The sequence below is a fragment of the Mytilus galloprovincialis genome, unplaced genomic scaffold (assembly GCF_965363235.1).
Source record: "Mytilus galloprovincialis unplaced genomic scaffold, xbMytGall1.hap1.1 HAP1_SCAFFOLD_62, whole genome shotgun sequence".
Classification (NCBI taxonomy): Eukaryota; Metazoa; Mollusca; class Bivalvia; order Mytilida; family Mytilidae; genus Mytilus; species Mytilus galloprovincialis.
In genome coordinates, this window is record NW_027468002.1 from 71,816 (window position 1) to 93,193 (window position 21,378).

At 35.1% G+C, this 21,378-nt stretch overlaps 18 non-coding genes across 18 annotated transcripts; all 18 read right to left on the reverse strand.

Moving 5' to 3' along the window:
- Window positions 1–605: 605 nt before the first annotated feature.
- On the reverse strand, window positions 606–724 carry LOC143060017 (5S ribosomal RNA). Its single transcript, XR_012973759.1, has one exon. It is a non-coding gene; the product is annotated as a 5S ribosomal RNA (ribosomal RNA).
- Window positions 725–863: 139 nt separating this feature from the next.
- LOC143060018 (5S ribosomal RNA) lies at window positions 864–982 on the reverse strand. Its single transcript, XR_012973760.1, has one exon. It is a non-coding gene; the product is annotated as a 5S ribosomal RNA (ribosomal RNA).
- Window positions 983–2,953: 1,971 nt separating this feature from the next.
- LOC143060019 (5S ribosomal RNA) lies at window positions 2,954–3,072 on the reverse strand. Its single transcript, XR_012973761.1, has one exon. It is a non-coding gene; the product is annotated as a 5S ribosomal RNA (ribosomal RNA).
- A 139-nt stretch (window positions 3,073–3,211) lies between these two features.
- On the reverse strand, window positions 3,212–3,330 carry LOC143060020 (5S ribosomal RNA). Its single transcript, XR_012973762.1, has one exon. It is a non-coding gene; the product is annotated as a 5S ribosomal RNA (ribosomal RNA).
- Window positions 3,331–5,301: 1,971 nt separating this feature from the next.
- LOC143060021 (5S ribosomal RNA) lies at window positions 5,302–5,420 on the reverse strand. Its single transcript, XR_012973763.1, has one exon. It is a non-coding gene; the product is annotated as a 5S ribosomal RNA (ribosomal RNA).
- A 139-nt stretch (window positions 5,421–5,559) lies between these two features.
- Window positions 5,560–5,678, reverse strand: LOC143060022 (5S ribosomal RNA). The gene has a single exon (XR_012973764.1). It is a non-coding gene; the product is annotated as a 5S ribosomal RNA (ribosomal RNA).
- A 3,315-nt stretch (window positions 5,679–8,993) lies between these two features.
- On the reverse strand, window positions 8,994–9,112 carry LOC143060023 (5S ribosomal RNA). Its single transcript, XR_012973765.1, has one exon. It is a non-coding gene; the product is annotated as a 5S ribosomal RNA (ribosomal RNA).
- Window positions 9,113–9,251: 139 nt separating this feature from the next.
- Window positions 9,252–9,370, reverse strand: LOC143060025 (5S ribosomal RNA). The gene has a single exon (XR_012973767.1). It is a non-coding gene; the product is annotated as a 5S ribosomal RNA (ribosomal RNA).
- A 1,971-nt stretch (window positions 9,371–11,341) lies between these two features.
- LOC143060026 (5S ribosomal RNA) lies at window positions 11,342–11,460 on the reverse strand. The gene has a single exon (XR_012973768.1). It is a non-coding gene; the product is annotated as a 5S ribosomal RNA (ribosomal RNA).
- A 139-nt stretch (window positions 11,461–11,599) lies between these two features.
- LOC143060027 (5S ribosomal RNA) lies at window positions 11,600–11,718 on the reverse strand. The gene has a single exon (XR_012973769.1). It is a non-coding gene; the product is annotated as a 5S ribosomal RNA (ribosomal RNA).
- Window positions 11,719–13,689: 1,971 nt separating this feature from the next.
- Window positions 13,690–13,808, reverse strand: LOC143060028 (5S ribosomal RNA). The gene has a single exon (XR_012973770.1). It is a non-coding gene; the product is annotated as a 5S ribosomal RNA (ribosomal RNA).
- Window positions 13,809–13,947: 139 nt separating this feature from the next.
- Window positions 13,948–14,066, reverse strand: LOC143060029 (5S ribosomal RNA). Its single transcript, XR_012973771.1, has one exon. It is a non-coding gene; the product is annotated as a 5S ribosomal RNA (ribosomal RNA).
- Window positions 14,067–16,037: 1,971 nt separating this feature from the next.
- LOC143060030 (5S ribosomal RNA) lies at window positions 16,038–16,156 on the reverse strand. Its single transcript, XR_012973772.1, has one exon. It is a non-coding gene; the product is annotated as a 5S ribosomal RNA (ribosomal RNA).
- Window positions 16,157–16,295: 139 nt separating this feature from the next.
- Window positions 16,296–16,414, reverse strand: LOC143060031 (5S ribosomal RNA). Its single transcript, XR_012973773.1, has one exon. It is a non-coding gene; the product is annotated as a 5S ribosomal RNA (ribosomal RNA).
- Window positions 16,415–18,385: 1,971 nt separating this feature from the next.
- On the reverse strand, window positions 18,386–18,504 carry LOC143060032 (5S ribosomal RNA). The gene has a single exon (XR_012973774.1). It is a non-coding gene; the product is annotated as a 5S ribosomal RNA (ribosomal RNA).
- Window positions 18,505–18,643: 139 nt separating this feature from the next.
- On the reverse strand, window positions 18,644–18,762 carry LOC143060033 (5S ribosomal RNA). Its single transcript, XR_012973775.1, has one exon. It is a non-coding gene; the product is annotated as a 5S ribosomal RNA (ribosomal RNA).
- Window positions 18,763–20,733: 1,971 nt separating this feature from the next.
- LOC143060034 (5S ribosomal RNA) lies at window positions 20,734–20,852 on the reverse strand. The gene has a single exon (XR_012973776.1). It is a non-coding gene; the product is annotated as a 5S ribosomal RNA (ribosomal RNA).
- A 139-nt stretch (window positions 20,853–20,991) lies between these two features.
- On the reverse strand, window positions 20,992–21,110 carry LOC143060036 (5S ribosomal RNA). The gene has a single exon (XR_012973778.1). It is a non-coding gene; the product is annotated as a 5S ribosomal RNA (ribosomal RNA).
- Window positions 21,111–21,378: the final 268 nt, after the last annotated feature.

The following is a 21,378-nucleotide window of genomic DNA, read 5'->3' on the forward strand; positions in this document are numbered from 1 at the left end:
TTCTTTATATGTTTTTGCTTTCAGATATACGTAGAAATAAAGAGACTTCCCAGAAATTTAGATTTTGCCTTCGATATGAAAGCACACAAAGATGGCAAACTTCGAAAGCGGGACTTCCTTGACCGAGATGAAAGACGTTTCAAATATTCGAATTTTTTACTGGAACTTTACAAGCTATAATTAGTATTTATTGTTTATTATTTGTTTTTGCTATAATGAATTTTTGCTAATCAGAATCCTTTCAGAAAAATAGTGAATCATATAAGCCCTGGTCAAAAAGAAAGAGGCGATTTCAAATGACGACAAATGGCGGATACCATATTATCACAGACGACCTAATTTAAAAAAAAAAATATATGTAGCCACATGCATGTGGAAGGAGTGGAATTCTTAAGTGTATATAACTTGACTTGCATGTATTTCACGTAAAAATATTTCACCATGCAGATGGGTATTGAAAAATAAATAAATTTATGAATGATTTATTTTCTGTTTTCTTCATTCATTGATAGCTAGATATGTTGAATATTACATCCAAGTAAATTAGTAAAAAAAATCATAGAACAATTATGTTTGGTAGGAATGCAAAATTATAAGTAAAAAAATGTCTACAACACCCGGTATTCCCAGGCGGTCACCCATCCAAGTACTAACCGGGCTCGACGTTGCTTAACTTCGGTGATCGGACGAGAACCGGTGTTTTCAACGTGATATGGTCGTAGACACAGAAGTGTTAAAATTTTTGATATATAAGGTTAGGTAGTAGCATTTTTGAGAAGAAATTTATATAAAACAGATTTTTTTCTGAAGCAAAACTTCACATTAATTGTTTGGTAGAAATGCAAAATTATAGGTACAAAAAATGTCTACAACACCCGGTATTCCCAGGCGGTCACCCATCCAAGTACTAACCGGGCTCGACGTTGCTTAACTTCGGTGATCGGACGAGAACCGGTGTTTTCAACGTGATATGGTCGTAGACACAGAAGTGTTAAAATTTTTGATATATAAAGTTAGGAAGTAGCAATTTTGAACAGATCTAGAATTTGTATAAAAAATTTTTTTTCAGGTTTAAGATAGAAGCAAAACTAAACACTTACTGCACGATCCAGAGAGTGGAAGATAGTAAAACTAAGCAAGTACACATGGACTTTATAGTAGAAAAAAATTGCAGAGAAGAAAAGAGAGATTTAGAATATGGGACAAGCTATATTTTATTTGTGACTAATACCATGCAACAATTTCAGACTCTTTTTGAAAAATTTTGGTAGCCCTTAAAAGGGCTGTTTAAGCTTTAAAAGCTTCAGGATGCTTCCTTTATTTACTTCTTCTTTGGTGTCTTTGCCTTCTTTGGTTTAGCTGCAGCCTTTGTCTTCTTGGGAGATTTTGTGGCTTTCTTTGCAGATTTGGCAGCAGGTTTTGCAGCAGGTTTCTTTGCAGCTGGTTTCTTTGCTTTTGGTTTAGCTGCTTTCTTTTCACCTGCTGGTTTCTTTGCTGCAGGTTTCTTTGCGGCAGTCTTTTTGGTAGGTGTCTTTGCCTTCTTTGGCTTGGCGGCTTTAGGTTTAACTACTTTCTTTGCTGGTTTCTTAGCTGGTTTAGCCACTTCCCCAATCTTAAAGCTTCCAGAAGCGCCGGTACCCTTCGACTGTTTCAAGCTGTTGCTCTTCACTCCTGATTTCAGAGCTAACTTCAAGTGAGTGTTTACTGTTTTTGCATCGCTACCAACGCTGAAGTTTGCTAAGATATACTTAAGGATGGCTTGACGGCTGGAGCCTCCACGCTCTTTCAAAGCAGATATAGCCTTTCCGACCATCTCGCTGTATTTTGGATGAGTAGCTACTTTCTTTGGTTTAGCTGCAGCTTTCTTCTTTGGTGACTTAGCTGGGGTCTTTACTACTGGTGCTGGTGCGTCTGACATTTTGCGGTTTTGGTTGTTGAACGATGTGTGCGAATGAACGACAGATTACAATGTTTTCCAAACCTCACTGACATAGTGTAATTATCTATCTAACGCGGACCTCGACGAGAGCACCCTTAAACTTTCATGACAATCTAATTCAAACAGATCGACAAGAAAATCTGTGTGCTTGTTCGACAAGTTTTAATCATTTGTTTCAAATAAATTGTACTTTTTGATATATAAATCATACACGAAAATCTTCAGCAGGAATTTTTCTTTCAGAATATATCATAAGAATTAAACAAAATACCACGAGTGAAGAAATATTTACGATTAATGTACAACTTGTCAATTTCTCTCGTGCGATTCTTCATCAGAAAACGTGTTGTATTATTTCACAAAAACTAGATTGTGCCGTAAAAATGATATACATTTGTAGTAAAATCATTTCTTTATATGTTTTTGCTTTCAGATATACGTAGAAATAAAGAGACTTCCCAGAAATTTAGATTTTGCCTTCGATATGAAAGCACACAAAGATGGCAAACTTCGAAAGCGGGACTTCCTTGACCGAGATGAAAGACGTTTCAAATATTCGAATTTTTTACTGGAACTTTACAAGCTATAATTAGTATTTATTGTTTATTATTTGTTTTTGCTATAATGAATTTTTGCTAATCAGAATCCTTTCAGAAAAATAGTGAATCATATAAGCCCTGGTCAAAAAGAAAGAGGCGATTTCAAATGACGACAAATGGCGGATACCATATTATCACAGACGACCTAATTTAAAAAAAAAAATATATGTAGCCACATGCATGTGGAAGGAGTGGAATTCTTAAGTGTATATAACTTGACTTGCATGTATTTCACGTAAAAATATTTCACCATGCAGATGGGTATTGAAAAATAAATAAATTTATGAATGATTTATTTTCTGTTTTCTTCATTCATTGATAGCTAGATATGTTGAATATTACATCCAAGTAAATTAGTAAAAAAAATCATAGAACAATTATGTTTGGTAGGAATGCAAAATTATAAGTAAAAAAATGTCTACAACACCCGGTATTCCCAGGCGGTCACCCATCCAAGTACTAACCGGGCTCGACGTTGCTTAACTTCGGTGATCGGACGAGAACCGGTGTTTTCAACGTGATATGGTCGTAGACACAGAAGTGTTAAAATTTTTGATATATAAGGTTAGGTAGTAGCATTTTTGAGAAGAAATTTATATAAAACAGATTTTTTTCTGAAGCAAAACTTCACATTAATTGTTTGGTAGAAATGCAAAATTATAGGTACAAAAAATGTCTACAACACCCGGTATTCCCAGGCGGTCACCCATCCAAGTACTAACCGGGCTCGACGTTGCTTAACTTCGGTGATCGGACGAGAACCGGTGTTTTCAACGTGATATGGTCGTAGACACAGAAGTGTTAAAATTTTTGATATATAAAGTTAGGAAGTAGCAATTTTGAACAGATCTAGAATTTGTATAAAAAATTTTTTTTCAGGTTTAAGATAGAAGCAAAACTAAACACTTACTGCACGATCCAGAGAGTGGAAGATAGTAAAACTAAGCAAGTACACATGGACTTTATAGTAGAAAAAAATTGCAGAGAAGAAAAGAGAGATTTAGAATATGGGACAAGCTATATTTTATTTGTGACTAATACCATGCAACAATTTCAGACTCTTTTTGAAAAATTTTGGTAGCCCTTAAAAGGGCTGTTTAAGCTTTAAAAGCTTCAGGATGCTTCCTTTATTTACTTCTTCTTTGGTGTCTTTGCCTTCTTTGGTTTAGCTGCAGCCTTTGTCTTCTTGGGAGATTTTGTGGCTTTCTTTGCAGATTTGGCAGCAGGTTTTGCAGCAGGTTTCTTTGCAGCTGGTTTCTTTGCTTTTGGTTTAGCTGCTTTCTTTTCACCTGCTGGTTTCTTTGCTGCAGGTTTCTTTGCGGCAGTCTTTTTGGTAGGTGTCTTTGCCTTCTTTGGCTTGGCGGCTTTAGGTTTAACTACTTTCTTTGCTGGTTTCTTAGCTGGTTTAGCCACTTCCCCAATCTTAAAGCTTCCAGAAGCGCCGGTACCCTTCGACTGTTTCAAGCTGTTGCTCTTCACTCCTGATTTCAGAGCTAACTTCAAGTGAGTGTTTACTGTTTTTGCATCGCTACCAACGCTGAAGTTTGCTAAGATATACTTAAGGATGGCTTGACGGCTGGAGCCTCCACGCTCTTTCAAAGCAGATATAGCCTTTCCGACCATCTCGCTGTATTTTGGATGAGTAGCTACTTTCTTTGGTTTAGCTGCAGCTTTCTTCTTTGGTGACTTAGCTGGGGTCTTTACTACTGGTGCTGGTGCGTCTGACATTTTGCGGTTTTGGTTGTTGAACGATGTGTGCGAATGAACGACAGATTACAATGTTTTCCAAACCTCACTGACATAGTGTAATTATCTATCTAACGCGGACCTCGACGAGAGCACCCTTAAACTTTCATGACAATCTAATTCAAACAGATCGACAAGAAAATCTGTGTGCTTGTTCGACAAGTTTTAATCATTTGTTTCAAATAAATTGTACTTTTTGATATATAAATCATACACGAAAATCTTCAGCAGGAATTTTTCTTTCAGAATATATCATAAGAATTAAACAAAATACCACGAGTGAAGAAATATTTACGATTAATGTACAACTTGTCAATTTCTCTCGTGCGATTCTTCATCAAAAAACGTGTTGTATTATTTCACAAAAACTAGATTGTGCCGTAAAAATGATATACATTTGTAGTAAAATCATTTCTTTATATGTTTTTGCTTTCAGATATACGTAGAAATAAAGAGACTTCCCAGAAATTTAGATTTTGCCTTCGATATGAAAGCACACAAAGATGGCAAACTTCGAAAGCGGGACTTCCTTGACCGAGATGAAAGACGTTTCAAATATTCGAATTTTTTACTGGAACTTTACAAGCTATAATTAGTATTTATTGTTTATTATTTGTTTTTGCTATAATGAATTTTTGCTAATCAGAATCCTTTCAGAAAAATAGTGAATCATATAAGCCCTGGTCAAAAAGAAAGAGGCGATTTCAAATGACGACAAATGGCGGATACCATATTATCACAGACGACCTAATTTAAAAAAAAAAATATATGTAGCCACATGCATGTGGAAGGAGTGGAATTCTTAAGTGTATATAACTTGACTTGCATGTATTTCACGTAAAAATATTTCACCATGCAGATGGGTATTGAAAAATAAATAAATTTATGAATGATTTATTTTCTGTTTTCTTCATTCATTGATAGCTAGATATGTTGAATATTACATCCAAGTAAATTAGTAAAAAAAATCATAGAACAATTATGTTTGGTAGGAATGCAAAATTATAAGTAAAAAAATGTCTACAACACCCGGTATTCCCAGGCGGTCACCCATCCAAGTACTAACCGGGCTCGACGTTGCTTAACTTCGGTGATCGGACGAGAACCGGTGTTTTCAACGTGATATGGTCGTAGACACAGAAGTGTTAAAATTTTTGATATATAAGGTTAGGTAGTAGCATTTTTGAGAAGAAATTTATATAAAACAGATTTTTTTCTGAAGCAAAACTTCACATTAATTGTTTGGTAGAAATGCAAAATTATAGGTACAAAAAATGTCTACAACACCCGGTATTCCCAGGCGGTCACCCATCCAAGTACTAACCGGGCTCGACGTTGCTTAACTTCGGTGATCGGACGAGAACCGGTGTTTTCAACGTGATATGGTCGTAGACACAGAAGTGTTAAAATTTTTGATATATAAAGTTAGGAAGTAGCAATTTTGAACAGATCTAGAATTTGTATAAAAAAAATTTTTTCAGGTTTAAGATAGAAGCAAAACTAAACACTTACTGCACGATCCAGAGAGTGGAAGATAGTAAAACTAAGCAAGTACACATGGACTTTATAGTAGAAAAAAATTGCAGAGAAGAAAAGAGAGATTTAGAATATGGGACAAGCTATATTTTATTTGTGACTAATACCATGCAACAATTTCAGACTCTTTTTGAAAAATTTTGGTAGCCCTTAAAAGGGCTGTTTAAGCTTTAAAAGCTTCAGGATGCTTCCTTTATTTACTTCTTCTTTGGTGTCTTTGCCTTCTTTGGTTTAGCTGCAGCCTTTGTCTTCTTGGGAGATTTTGTGGCTTTCTTTGCAGATTTGGCAGCAGGTTTTGCAGCAGGTTTCTTTGCAGCTGGTTTCTTTGCTTTTGGTTTAGCTGCTTTCTTTTCACCTGCTGGTTTCTTTGCTGCAGGTTTCTTTGCGGCAGTCTTTTTGGTAGGTGTCTTTGCCTTCTTTGGCTTGGCGGCTTTAGGTTTAACTACTTTCTTTGCTGGTTTCTTAGCTGGTTTAGCCACTTCCCCAATCTTAAAGCTTCCAGAAGCGCCGGTACCCTTCGACTGTTTCAAGCTGTTGCTCTTCACTCCTGATTTCAGAGCTAACTTCAAGTGAGTGTTTACTGTTTTTGCATCGCTACCAACGCTGAAGTTTGCTAAGATATACTTAAGGATGGCTTGACGGCTGGAGCCTCCACGCTCTTTCAAAGCAGATATAGCCTTTCCGACCATCTCGCTGTATTTTGGATGAGTAGCTACTTTCTTTGGTTTAGCTGCAGCTTTCTTCTTTGGTGACTTAGCTGGGGTCTTTACTACTGGTGCTGGTGCGTCTGACATTTTGCGGTTTTGGTTGTTGAACGATGTGTGCGAATGAACGACAGATTACAATGTTTTCCAAACCTCACTGACATAGTGTAATTATCTATCTAACGCGGACCTCGACGAGAGCACCCTTAAACTTTCATGACAATCTAATTCAAACAGATCGACAAGAAAATCTGTGTGCTTGTTCGACAAGTTTTAATCATTTGTTTCAAATAAATTGTACTTTTTGATATATAAATCATACACGAAAATCTTCAGCAGGAATTTTTCTTTCAGAATATATCATAAGAATTAAACAAAATACCACGAGTGAAGAAATATTTACGATTAATGTACAACTTGTCAATTTCTCTCGTGCGATTCTTCATCAGAAAACGTGTTGTATTATTTCACAAAAACTAGATTGTGCCGTAAAAATGATATACATTTGTAGTAAAATCATTTCTTTATATGTTTTTGCTTTCAGATATACGTAGAAATAAAGAGACTTCCCAGAAATTTAGATTTTGCCTTCGATATGAAAGCACACAAAGATGGCAAACTTCGAAAGCGGGACTTCCTTGACCGAGATGAAAGACGTTTCAAATATTCGAATTTTTTACTGGAACTTTACAAGCTATAATTAGTATTTATTGTTTATTATTTGTTTTTGCTATAATGAATTTTTGCTAATCAGAATCCTTTCAGAAAAATAGTGAATCATATAAGCCCTGGTCAAAAAGAAAGAGGCGATTTCAAATGACGACAAATGGCGGATACCATATTATCACAGACGACCTAATTTAAAAAAAAAAATATATGTAGCCACATATATTTACACTTTCTTTTGGGGAAGGAGTAACTCGGAATATATAAATAGAAAGTCTCTATCACAAATGTATGATAGAGGTGGACAACAAATACCGTATATAAATCTGAAAATAGATGCCATGCTTCTCCAAAGAGCAGCTTGTTTTTTACAAGGAAATACATCTGTTTGGACATGTTTTATGATATATTACTTAGGTTACACATTAAGGGAGTTTAATGCAGAATTAGGAAATAATAAATATCAACATACTATGATCTTACCAAGAGTTTATACAAAATTAAAAGCTCTCTTAATAAATCATAAGAATAAAATCGATCTACAAAGTATAAACCCCAAAAATATTTATAAGAAAATTCTCGAAATTGATAATCATAAACATAAAATTGAAATAAAGTTTAGCTATGTCGATTTTACAGATATATGGAGTAATATTAGGAATATCAAAAGCAATTACCAGCAAGATTTTATTTATAGAGTTGTGCATAATGCTCTTCCTACTAAAGATAATCAAAAAAGACGAAATTATAGTAACGTTTTTCCGATATGCTTTTTCTGTAACTCGGAAAATGAAACACTAAATCATTTACTGCTACATTGTAAAAAATTAAGACTATTCCGAAAATATATAAATGACTTCATTAGAATAGAAATAAATGATGAAACTTTTGTTTTAAATGAATTACACTGTTTGTTATTTAACATACCACAGGAACTTTTCCCATCTATGTATGCATATGTTTATTCAATTTATCAAATCAGTTATGTAAACAATTCAGGTGGTTTAATACATACTCTTAACACCACATTTCATAGAAATAGAGATATATATTTAGATAAAAACAATATTACTTAGTAAAATATGTTACTTATTGTTATAATTTGTGTGTATATGTTATATATTTTTTTTCAAATAAAATACTTTAATGTTCGGAGCACAATGATGACAAAATTTTGGCCACATATACCTCTTCCACCAACATGAGAATGAAGGTTGAGGCCTGCATCCCAATATTTTTTATTATGAAAAAATTGTTTTTAAATTATTGGTTAAATATAGCTTTTTTAACTCACTAGACATCCGTTAATAAATAAAGCACAAAACCCAGCTTCTTTCTATGCATATATGTTCATCACTCTTTAACAGCTATTAATTATTAATATTATATACTAATCATATTACTGTATTAGTAAAAAGTTAAGTCATATTGCGATTATCGTTTTAAAATTGTCTTAAAATTGTCTTCCAAACCCTTCAGTCTGAGTGCTCATTAAGAAAAAAAAAAAGAAAAAAAAAAAAAAAAAAAAAAAAAAAAAAAAAAAAAAAAAAAAAAATGTAGCCACATGCATGTGGAAGGAGTGGAATTCTTAAGTGTATATAACTTGACTTGCATGTATTTCACGTAAAAATATTTCACCATGCAGATGGGTATTGAAAAATAAATAAATTTATGAATGATTTATTTTCTGTTTTCTTCATTCATTGATAGCTAGATATGTTGAATATTACATCCAAGTAAATTGGTAAAAAAAATCATAGAACAATTATGTTTGGTAGGAATGCAAAATTATAAGTAAAAAAATGTCTACAACACCCGGTATTCCCAGGCGGTCACCCATCCAAGTACTAACCGGGCTCGACGTTGCTTAACTTCGGTGATCGGACGAGAACCGGTGTTTTCAACGTGATATGGTCGTAGACACAGAAGTGTTAAAATTTTTGATATATAAGGTTAGGTAGTAGCATTTTTGAGAAGAAATTTATATAAAACAGATTTTTTTCTGAAGCAAAACTTCACATTAATTGTTTGGTAGAAATGCAAAATTATAGGTACAAAAAATGTCTACAACACCCGGTATTCCCAGGCGGTCACCCATCCAAGTACTAACCGGGCTCGACGTTGCTTAACTTCGGTGATCGGACGAGAACCGGTGTTTTCAACGTGATATGGTCGTAGACACAGAAGTGTTAAAATTTTTGATATATAAAGTTAGGAAGTAGCAATTTTGAACAGATCTAGAATTTGTATAAAAAAAATTTTTTCAGGTTTAAGATAGAAGCAAAACTAAACACTTACTGCACGATCCAGAGAGTGGAAGATAGTAAAACTAAGCAAGTACACATGGACTTTATAGTAGAAAAAAATTGCAGAGAAGAAAAGAGAGATTTAGAATATGGGACAAGCTATATTTTATTTGTGACTAATACCATGCAACAATTTCAGACTCTTTTTGAAAAATTTTGGTAGCCCTTAAAAGGGCTGTTTAAGCTTTAAAAGCTTCAGGATGCTTCCTTTATTTACTTCTTCTTTGGTGTCTTTGCCTTCTTTGGTTTAGCTGCAGCCTTTGTCTTCTTGGGAGATTTTGTGGCTTTCTTTGCAGATTTGGCAGCAGGTTTTGCAGCAGGTTTCTTTGCAGCTGGTTTCTTTGCTTTTGGTTTAGCTGCTTTCTTTTCACCTGCTGGTTTCTTTGCTGCAGGTTTCTTTGCGGCAGTCTTTTTGGTAGGTGTCTTTGCCTTCTTTGGCTTGGCGGCTTTAGGTTTAACTACTTTCTTTGCTGGTTTCTTAGCTGGTTTAGCCACTTCCCCAATCTTAAAGCTTCCAGAAGCGCCGGTACCCTTCGACTGTTTCAAGCTGTTGCTCTTCACTCCTGATTTCAGAGCTAACTTCAAGTGAGTGTTTACTGTTTTTGCATCGCTACCAACGCTGAAGTTTGCTAAGATATACTTAAGGATGGCTTGACGGCTGGAGCCTCCACGCTCTTTCAAAGCAGATATAGCCTTTCCGACCATCTCGCTGTATTTTGGATGAGTAGCTACTTTCTTTGGTTTAGCTGCAGCTTTCTTCTTTGGTGACTTAGCTGGGGTCTTTACTACTGGTGCTGGTGCGTCTGACATTTTGCGGTTTTGGTTGTTGAACGATGTGTGCGAATGAACGACAGATTACAATGTTTTCCAAACCTCACTGACATAGTGTAATTATCTATCTAACGCGGACCTCGACGAGAGCACCCTTAAACTTTCATGACAATCTAATTCAAACAGATCGACAAGAAAATCTGTGTGCTTGTTCGACAAGTTTTAATCATTTGTTTCAAATAAATTGTACTTTTTGATATATAAATCATACACGAAAATCTTCAGCAGGAATTTTTCTTTCAGAATATATCATAAGAATTAAACAAAATACCACGAGTGAAGAAATATTTACGATTAATGTACAACTTGTCAATTTCTCTCGTGCGATTCTTCATCAGAAAACGTGTTGTATTATTTCACAAAAACTAGATTGTGCCGTAAAAATGATATACATTTGTAGTAAAATCATTTCTTTATATGTTTTTGCTTTCAGATATACGTAGAAATAAAGAGACTTCCCAGAAATTTAGATTTTGCCTTCGATATGAAAGCACACAAAGATGGCAAACTTCGAAAGCGGGACTTCCTTGACCGAGATGAAAGACGTTTCAAATATTCGAATTTTTTACTGGAACTTTACAAGCTATAATTAGTATTTATTGTTTATTATTTGTTTTTGCTATAATGAATTTTTGCTAATCAGAATCCTTTCAGAAAAATAGTGAATCATATAAGCCCTGGTCAAAAAGAAAGAGGCGATTTCAAATGACGACAAATGGCGGATACCATATTATCACAGACGACCTAATTTAAAAAAAAAAATATATGTAGCCACATGCATGTGGAAGGAGTGGAATTCTTAAGTGTATATAACTTGACTTGCATGTATTTCACGTAAAAATATTTCACCATGCAGATGGGTATTGAAAAATAAATAAATTTATGAATGATTTATTTTCTGTTTTCTTCATTCATTGATAGCTAGATATGTTGAATATTACATCCAAGTAAATTAGTAAAAAAAATCATAGAACAATTATGTTTGGTAGGAATGCAAAATTATAAGTAAAAAAATGTCTACAACACCCGGTATTCCCAGGCGGTCACCCATCCAAGTACTAACCGGGCTCGACGTTGCTTAACTTCGGTGATCGGACGAGAACCGGTGTTTTCAACGTGATATGGTCGTAGACACAGAAGTGTTAAAATTTTTGATATATAAGGTTAGGTAGTAGCATTTTTGAGAAGAAATTTATATAAAACAGATTTTTTTCTGAAGCAAAACTTCACATTAATTGTTTGGTAGAAATGCAAAATTATAGGTACAAAAAATGTCTACAACACCCGGTATTCCCAGGCGGTCACCCATCCAAGTACTAACCGGGCTCGACGTTGCTTAACTTCGGTGATCGGACGAGAACCGGTGTTTTCAACGTGATATGGTCGTAGACACAGAAGTGTTAAAATTTTTGATATATAAAGTTAGGAAGTAGCAATTTTGAACAGATCTAGAATTTGTATAAAAAATTTTTTTTCAGGTTTAAGATAGAAGCAAAACTAAACACTTACTGCACGATCCAGAGAGTGGAAGATAGTAAAACTAAGCAAGTACACATGGACTTTATAGTAGAAAAAAATTGCAGAGAAGAAAAGAGAGATTTAGAATATGGGACAAGCTATATTTTATTTGTGACTAATACCATGCAAGAATTTCAGACTCTTTTTGAAAAATTTTGGTAGCCCTTAAAAGGGCTGTTTAAGCTTTAAAAGCTTCAGGATGCTTCCTTTATTTACTTCTTCTTTGGTGTCTTTGCCTTCTTTGGTTTAGCTGCAGCCTTTGTCTTCTTGGGAGATTTTGTGGCTTTCTTTGCAGATTTGGCAGCAGGTTTTGCAGCAGGTTTCTTTGCAGCTGGTTTCTTTGCTTTTGGTTTAGCTGCTTTCTTTTCACCTGCTGGTTTCTTTGCTGCAGGTTTCTTTGCGGCAGTCTTTTTGGTAGGTGTCTTTGCCTTCTTTGGCTTGGCGGCTTTAGGTTTAACTACTTTCTTTGCTGGTTTCTTAGCTGGTTTAGCCACTTCCCCAATCTTAAAGCTTCCAGAAGCGCCGGTACCCTTCGACTGTTTCAAGCTGTTGCTCTTCACTCCTGATTTCAGAGCTAACTTCAAGTGAGTGTTTACTGTTTTTGCATCGCTACCAACGCTGAAGTTTGCTAAGATATACTTAAGGATGGCTTGACGGCTGGAGCCTCCACGCTCTTTCAAAGCAGATATAGCCTTTCCGACCATCTCGCTGTATTTTGGATGAGTAGCTACTTTCTTTGGTTTAGCTGCAGCTTTCTTCTTTGGTGACTTAGCTGGGGTCTTTACTACTGGTGCTGGTGCGTCTGACATTTTGCGGTTTTGGTTGTTGAACGATGTGTGCGAATGAACGACAGATTACAATGTTTTCCAAACCTCACTGACATAGTGTAATTATCTATCTAACGCGGACCTCGACGAGAGCACCCTTAAACTTTCATGACAATCTAATTCAAACAGATCGACAAGAAAATCTGTGTGCTTGTTCGACAAGTTTTAATCATTTGTTTCAAATAAATTGTACTTTTTGATATATAAATCATACACGAAAATCTTCAGCAGGAATTTTTCTTTCAGAATATATCATAAGAATTAAACAAAATACCACGAGTGAAGAAATATTTACGATTAATGTACAACTTGTCAATTTCTCTCGTGCGATTCTTCATCAGAAAACGTGTTGTATTATTTCACAAAAACTAGATTGTGCCGTAAAAATGATATACATTTGTAGTAAAATCATTTCTTTATATGTTTTTGCTTTCAGATATACGTAGAAATAAAGAGACTTCCCAGAAATTTAGATTTTGCCTTCGATATGAAAGCACACAAAGATGGCAAACTTCGAAAGCGGGACTTCCTTGACCGAGATGAAAGACGTTTCAAATATTCGAATTTTTTACTGGAACTTTACAAGCTATAATTAGTATTTATTGTTTATTATTTGTTTTTGCTATAATGAATTTTTGCTAATCAGAATCCTTTCAGAAAAATAGTGAATCATATAAGCCCTGGTCAAAAAGAAAGAGGCGATTTCAAATGACGACAAATGGCGGATACCATATTATCACAGACGACCTAATTTAAAAAAAAAAATATATGTAGCCACATGCATGTGGAAGGAGTGGAATTCTTAAGTGTATATAACTTGACTTGCATGTATTTCACGTAAAAATATTTCACCATGCAGATGGGTATTGAAAAATAAATAAATTTATGAATGATTTATTTTCTGTTTTCTTCATTCATTGATAGCTAGATATGTTGAATATTACATCCAAGTAAATTAGTAAAAAAAATCATAGAACAATTATGTTTGGTAGGAATGCAAAATTATAAGTAAAAAAATGTCTACAACACCCGGTATTCCCAGGCGGTCACCCATCCAAGTACTAACCGGGCTCGACGTTGCTTAACTTCGGTGATCGGACGAGAACCGGTGTTTTCAACGTGATATGGTCGTAGACACAGAAGTGTTAAAATTTTTGATATATAAGGTTAGGTAGTAGCATTTTTGAGAAGAAATTTATATAAAACAGATTTTTTTCTGAAGCAAAACTTCACATTAATTGTTTGGTAGAAATGCAAAATTATAGGTACAAAAAATGTCTACAACACCCGGTATTCCCAGGCGGTCACCCATCCAAGTACTAACCGGGCTCGACGTTGCTTAACTTCGGTGATCGGACGAGAACCGGTGTTTTCAACGTGATATGGTCGTAGACACAGAAGTGTTAAAATTTTTGATATATAAAGTTAGGAAGTAGCAATTTTGAACAGATCTAGAATTTGTATAAAAAATTTTTTTTCAGGTTTAAGATAGAAGCAAAACTAAACACTTACTGCACGATCCAGAGAGTGGAAGATAGTAAAACTAAGCAAGTACACATGGACTTTATAGTAGAAAAAAATTGCAGAGAAGAAAAGAGAGATTTAGAATATGGGACAAGCTATATTTTATTTGTGACTAATACCATGCAAGAATTTCAGACTCTTTTTGAAAAATTTTGGTAGCCCTTAAAAGGGCTGTTTAAGCTTTAAAAGCTTCAGGATGCTTCCTTTATTTACTTCTTCTTTGGTGTCTTTGCCTTCTTTGGTTTAGCTGCAGCCTTTGTCTTCTTGGGAGATTTTGTGGCTTTCTTTGCAGATTTGGCAGCAGGTTTTGCAGCAGGTTTCTTTGCAGCTGGTTTCTTTGCTTTTGGTTTAGCTGCTTTCTTTTCACCTGCTGGTTTCTTTGCTGCAGGTTTCTTTGCGGCAGTCTTTTTGGTAGGTGTCTTTGCCTTCTTTGGCTTGGCGGCTTTAGGTTTAACTACTTTCTTTGCTGGTTTCTTAGCTGGTTTAGCCACTTCCCCAATCTTAAAGCTTCCAGAAGCGCCGGTACCCTTCGACTGTTTCAAGCTGTTGCTCTTCACTCCTGATTTCAGAGCTAACTTCAAGTGAGTGTTTACTGTTTTTGCATCGCTACCAACGCTGAAGTTTGCTAAGATATACTTAAGGATGGCTTGACGGCTGGAGCCTCCACGCTCTTTCAAAGCAGATATAGCCTTTCCGACCATCTCGCTGTATTTTGGATGAGTAGCTACTTTCTTTGGTTTAGCTGCAGCTTTCTTCTTTGGTGACTTAGCTGGGGTCTTTACTACTGGTGCTGGTGCGTCTGACATTTTGCGGTTTTGGTTGTTGAACGATGTGTGCGAATGAACGACAGATTACAATGTTTTCCAAACCTCACTGACATAGTGTAATTATCTATCTAACGCGGACCTCGACGAGAGCACCCTTAAACTTTCATGACAATCTAATTCAAACAGATCGACAAGAAAATCTGTGTGCTTGTTCGACAAGTTTTAATCATTTGTTTCAAATAAATTGTACTTTTTGATATATAAATCATACACGAAAATCTTCAGCAGGAATTTTTCTTTCAGAATATATCATAAGAATTAAACAAAATACCACGAGTGAAGAAATATTTACGATTAATGTACAACTTGTCAATTTCTCTCGTGCGATTCTTCATCAGAAAACGTGTTGTATTATTTCACAAAAACTAGATTGTGCCGTAAAAATGATATACATTTGTAGTAAAATCATTTCTTTATATGTTTTTGCTTTCAGATATACGTAGAAATAAAGAGACTTCCCAGAAATTTAGATTTTGCCTTCGATATGAAAGCACACAAAGATGGCAAACTTCGAAAGCGGGACTTCCTTGACCGAGATGAAAGACGTTTCAAATATTCGAATTTTTTACTGGAACTTTACAAGCTATAATTAGTATTTATTGTTTATTATTTGTTTTTGCTATAATGAATTTTTGCTAATCAGAATCCTTTCAGAAAAATAGTGAATCATATAAGCCCTGGTCAAAAAGAAAGAGGCGATTTCAAATGACGACAAATGGCGGATACCATATTATCACAGACGACCTAATTTAAAAAAAAAAATATATGTAGCCACATGCATGTGGAAGGAGTGGAATTCTTAAGTGTATATAACTTGACTTGCATGTATTTCACGTAAAAATATTTCACCATGCAGATGGGTATTGAAAAATAAATAAATTTATGAATGATTTATTTTCTGTTTTCTTCATTCATTGATAGCTAGATATGTTGAATATTACATCCAAGTAAATTGGTAAAAAAAATCATAGAACAATTATGTTTGGTAGGAATGCAAAATTATAAGTAAAAAAATGTCTACAACACCCGGTATTCCCAGGCGGTCACCCATCCAAGTACTAACCGGGCTCGACGTTGCTTAACTTCGGTGATCGGACGAGAACCGGTGTTTTCAACGTGATATGGTCGTAGACACAGAAGTGTTAAAATTTTTGATATATAAGGTTAGGTAGTAGCATTTTTGAGAAGAAATTTATATAAAACAGATTTTTTTCTGAAGCAAAACTTCACATTAATTGTTTGGTAGAAATGCAAAATTATAGGTACAAAAAATGTCTACAACACCCGGTATTCCCAGGCGGTCACCCATCCAAGTACTAACCGGGCTCGACGTTGCTTAACTTCGGTGATCGGACGAGAACCGGTGTTTTCAACGTGATATGGTCGTAGACACAGAAGTGTTAAAATTTTTGATATATAAAGTTAGGAAGTAGCAATTTTGAACAGATCTAGAATTTGTATAAAAAAAATTTTTTCAGGTTTAAGATAGAAGCAAAACTAAACACTTACTGCACGATCCAGAGAGTGGAAGATAGTAAAACTAAGCAAGTACACATGGACTTTATAGTAGAAAAAAATTGCAGAGAAGAAAAGAGAGATTTAGAATATGGGACAAGCTATATTTTATTTGTGACTAATACCATGCAACAATTTCAGACTCTTTTTGAAAAATTTTGGTAGCCCTTAAAAGGGCTGTTTAAGCTTTAAAAGCTTCAGGATGCTTCCTTTATTTACTTCTTCTTTGGTGTCTTTGCCTTCTTTGGTTTAGCTGCAGCCTTTGTCTTCTTGGGAGATTTTGTGGCTTTCTTTGCAGATTTGGCAGCAGGTTTTGCAGCAGGTTTCTTTGCAGCTGGTTTCTTTGCTTTTGGTTTAGCTGCTTTCTTTTCACCTGCTGGTTTCTTTGCTGCAGGTTTCTTTGCGGCAGTCTTTTTGGTAGGTGTCTTTGCCTTCTTTGGCTTGGCGGCTTTAGGTTTAACTACTTTCTTTGCTGGTTTCTTAGCTGGTTTAGCCACTTCCCCAATCTTAAAGCTTCCAGAAGCGCCGGTACCCTTCGACTGTTTCAAGCTGTTGCTCTTCACTCCTGATTTCAGAGCTAACTTCAAGTGAGTGTTTACTGTTTTTGCATCGCTACCAACGCTGAAGTTTGCTAAGATATACTTAAGGATGGCTTGACGGCTGGAGCCTCCACGCTCTTTCAAAGCAGATATAGCCTTTCCGACCATCTCGCTGTATTTTGGATGAGTAGCTACTTTCTTTGGTTTAGCTGCAGCTTTCTTCTTTGGTGACTTAGCTGGGGTCTTTACTACTGGTGCTGGTGCGTCTGACATTTTGCGGTTTTGGTTGTTGAACGATGTGTGCGAATGAACGACAGATTACAATGTTTTCCAAACCTCACTGACATAGTGTAATTATCTATCTAACGCGGACCTCGACGAGAGCACCCTTAAACTTTCATGACAATCTAATTCAAACAGATCGACAAGAAAATCTGTGTGCTTGTTCGACAAGTTTTAATCATTTGTTTCAAATAAATTGTACTTTTTGATATATAAATCATACACGAAAATCTTCAGCAGGAATTTTTCTTTCAGAATATATCATAAGAATTAAACAAAATACCACGAGTGAAGAAATATTTACGATTAATGTACAACTTGTCAATTTCTCTCGTGCGATTCTTCATCAGAAAACGTGTTGTATTATTTCACAAAAACTAGATTGTGCCGTAAAAATGATATACATTTGTAGTAAAATCATTTCTTTATATGTTTTTGCTTTCAGATATACGTAGAAATAAAGAGACTTCCCAGAAATTTAGATTTTGCCTTCGATATGAAAGCACACAAAGATGGCAAACTTCGAAAGCGGGACTTCCTTGACCGAGATGAAAGACGTTTCAAATATTCGAATTTTTTACTGGAACTTTACAAGCTATAATTAGTATTTATTGTTTATTATTTGTTTTTGCTATAATGAATTTTTGCTAATCAGAATCCTTTCAGAAAAATAGTGAATCATATAAGCCCTGGTCAAAAAGAAAGAGGCGATTTCAAATGACGACAAATGGCGGATACCATATTATCACAGACGACCTAATTTAAAAAAAAAAATATATGTAGCCACATGCATGTGGAAGGAGTGGAATTCTTAAGTGTATATAACTTGACTTGCATGTATTTCACGTAAAAATATTTCACCATGCAGATGGGTATTGAAAAATAAATAAATTTATGAATGATTTATTTTCTGTTTTCTTCATTCATTGATAGCTAGATATGTTGAATATTACATCCAAGTAAATTAGTAAAAAAAATCATAGAACAATTATGTTTGGTAGGAATGCAAAATTATAAGTAAAAAAATGTCTACAACACCCGGTATTCCCAGGCGGTCACCCATCCAAGTACTAACCGGGCTCGACGTTGCTTAACTTCGGTGATCGGACGAGAACCGGTGTTTTCAACGTGATATGGTCGTAGACACAGAAGTGTTAAAATTTTTGATATATAAGGTTAGGTAGTAGCATTTTTGAGAAGAAATTTATATAAAACAGATTTTTTTCTGAAGCAAAACTTCACATTAATTGTTTGGTAGAAATGCAAAATTATAGGTACAAAAAATGTCTACAACACCCGGTATTCCCAGGCGGTCACCCATCCAAGTACTAACCGGGCTCGACGTTGCTTAACTTCGGTGATCGGACGAGAACCGGTGTTTTCAACGTGATATGGTCGTAGACACAGAAGTGTTAAAATTTTTGATATATAAAGTTAGGAAGTAGCAATTTTGAACAGATCTAGAATTTGTATAAAAAATTTTTTTTCAGGTTTAAGATAGAAGCAAAACTAAACACTTACTGCACGATCCAGAGAGTGGAAGATAGTAAAACTAAGCAAGTACACATGGACTTTATAGTAGAAAAAAATTGCAGAGAAGAAAAGAGAGATTTAGAATATGGGACAAGCTATATTTTATTTGTGACTAATACCATGCAAGAATTTCAGACTCTTTTTGAAAAATTTTGGTAGCCCTTAAAAGGGCTGTTTAAGCTTTAAAAGCTTCAGGATGCTTCCTTTATTTACTTCTTCTTTGGTGTCTTTGCCTTCTTTGGTTTAGCTGCAGCCTTTGTCTTCTTGGGAGATTTTGTGGCTTTCTTTGCAGATTTGGCAGCAGGTTTTGCAGCAGGTTTCTTTGCAGCTGGTTTCTTTGCTTTTGGTTTAGCTGCTTTCTTTTCACCTGCTGGTTTCTTTGCTGCAGGTTTCTTTGCGGCAGTCTTTTTGGTAGGTGTCTTTGCCTTCTTTGGCTTGGCGGCTTTAGGTTTAACTACTTTCTTTGCTGGTTTCTTAGCTGGTTTAGCCACTTCCCCAATCTTAAAGCTTCCAGAAGCGCCGGTACCCTTCGACTGTTTCAAGCTGTTGCTCTTCACTCCTGATTTCAGAGCTAACTTCAAGTGAGTGTTTACTGTTTTTGCATCGCTACCAACGCTGAAGTTTGCTAAGATATACTTAAGGATGGCTTGACGGCTGGAGCCTCCACGCTCTTTCAAAGCAGATATAGCCTTTCCGACCATCTCGCTGTATTTTGGATGAGTAGCTACTTTCTTTGGTTTAGCTGCAGCTTTCTTCTTTGGTGACTTAGCTGGGGTCTTTACTACTGGTGCTGGTGCGTCTGACATTTTGCGGTTTTGGTTGTTGAACGATGTGTGCGAATGAACGACAGATTACAATGTTTTCCAAACCTCACTGACATAGTGTAATTATCTATCTAACGCGGACCTCGACGAGAGCACCCTTAAACTTTCATGACAATCTAATTCAAACAGATCGACAAGAAAATCTGTGTGCTTGTTCGACAAGTTTTAATCATTTGTTTCAAATAAATTGTACTTTTTGATATATAAATCATACACGAAAATCTTCAGCAGGAATTTTTCTTTCAGAATATATCATAAGAATTAAACAAAATACCACGAGTGAAGAAATATTTACGATTAATGTACAACTTGTCAATTTCTCTCGTGCGATTCTTCATCAGAAAACGTGTTGTATTATTTCACAAAAACTAGATTGTGCCGTAAAAATGATATACATTTGTAGTAAAATCATTTCTTTATATGTTTTTGCTTTCAGATATACGTAGAAATAAAGAGACTTCCCAGAAATTTAGATTTTGCCTTCGATATGAAAGCACACAAAGATGGCAAACTTCGAAAGCGGGACTTCCTTGACCGAGATGAAAGACGTTTCAAATATTCGAATTTTTTACTGGAACTTTACAAGCTATAATTAGTATTTATTGTTTATTATTTGTTTTTGCTATAATGAATTTTTGCTAATCAGAATCCTTTCAGAAAAATAGTGAATCATATAAGCCCTGGTCAAAAAGAAAGAGGCGATTTCAAATGACGACAAATGGCGGATACCATATTATCACAGACGACCTAATTTAAAAAAAAAAATATATGTAGCCACATGCATGTGGAAGGAGTGGAATTCTTAAGTGTATATAACTTGACTTGCATGTATTTCACGTAAAAATATTTCACCATGCAGATGGGTATTGAAAAATAAATAAATTTATGAATGATTTATTTTCTGTTTTCTTCATTCATTGATAGCTAGATATGTTGAATATTACATCCAAGTAAATTAGTAAAAAAAATCATAGAACAATTATGTTTGGTAGGAATGCAAAATTATAAGTAAAAAAATGTCTACAACACCCGGTATTCCCAGGCGGTCACCCATCCAAGTACTAACCGGGCTCGACGTTGCTTAACTTCGGTGATCGGACGAGAACCGGTGTTTTCAACGTGATATGGTCGTAGACACAGAAGTGTTAAAATTTTTGATATATAAGGTTAGGTAGTAGCATTTTTGAGAAGAAATTTATATAAAACAGATTTTTTTCTGAAGCAAAACTTCACATTAATTGTTTGGTAGAAATGCAAAATTATAGGTACAAAAAATGTCTACAACACCCGGTATTCCCAGGCGGTCACCCATCCAAGTACTAACCGGGCTCGACGTTGCTTAACTTCGGTGATCGGACGAGAACCGGTGTTTTCAACGTGATATGGTCGTAGACACAGAAGTGTTAAAATTTTTGATATATAAAGTTAGGAAGTAGCAATTTTGAACAGATCTAGAATTTGTATAAAAAATTTTTTTTCAGGTTTAAGATAGAAGCAAAACTAAACACTTACTGCACGATCCAGAGAGTGGAAGATAGTAAAACTAAGCAAGTACACATGGACTTTATAGTAGAAAAAAATTGCAGAGAAGAAAAGAGAGATTTAGAATATGGGACAAGCTATATTTTATTTGTGACTAATACCATGCAAGAATTTCAGACT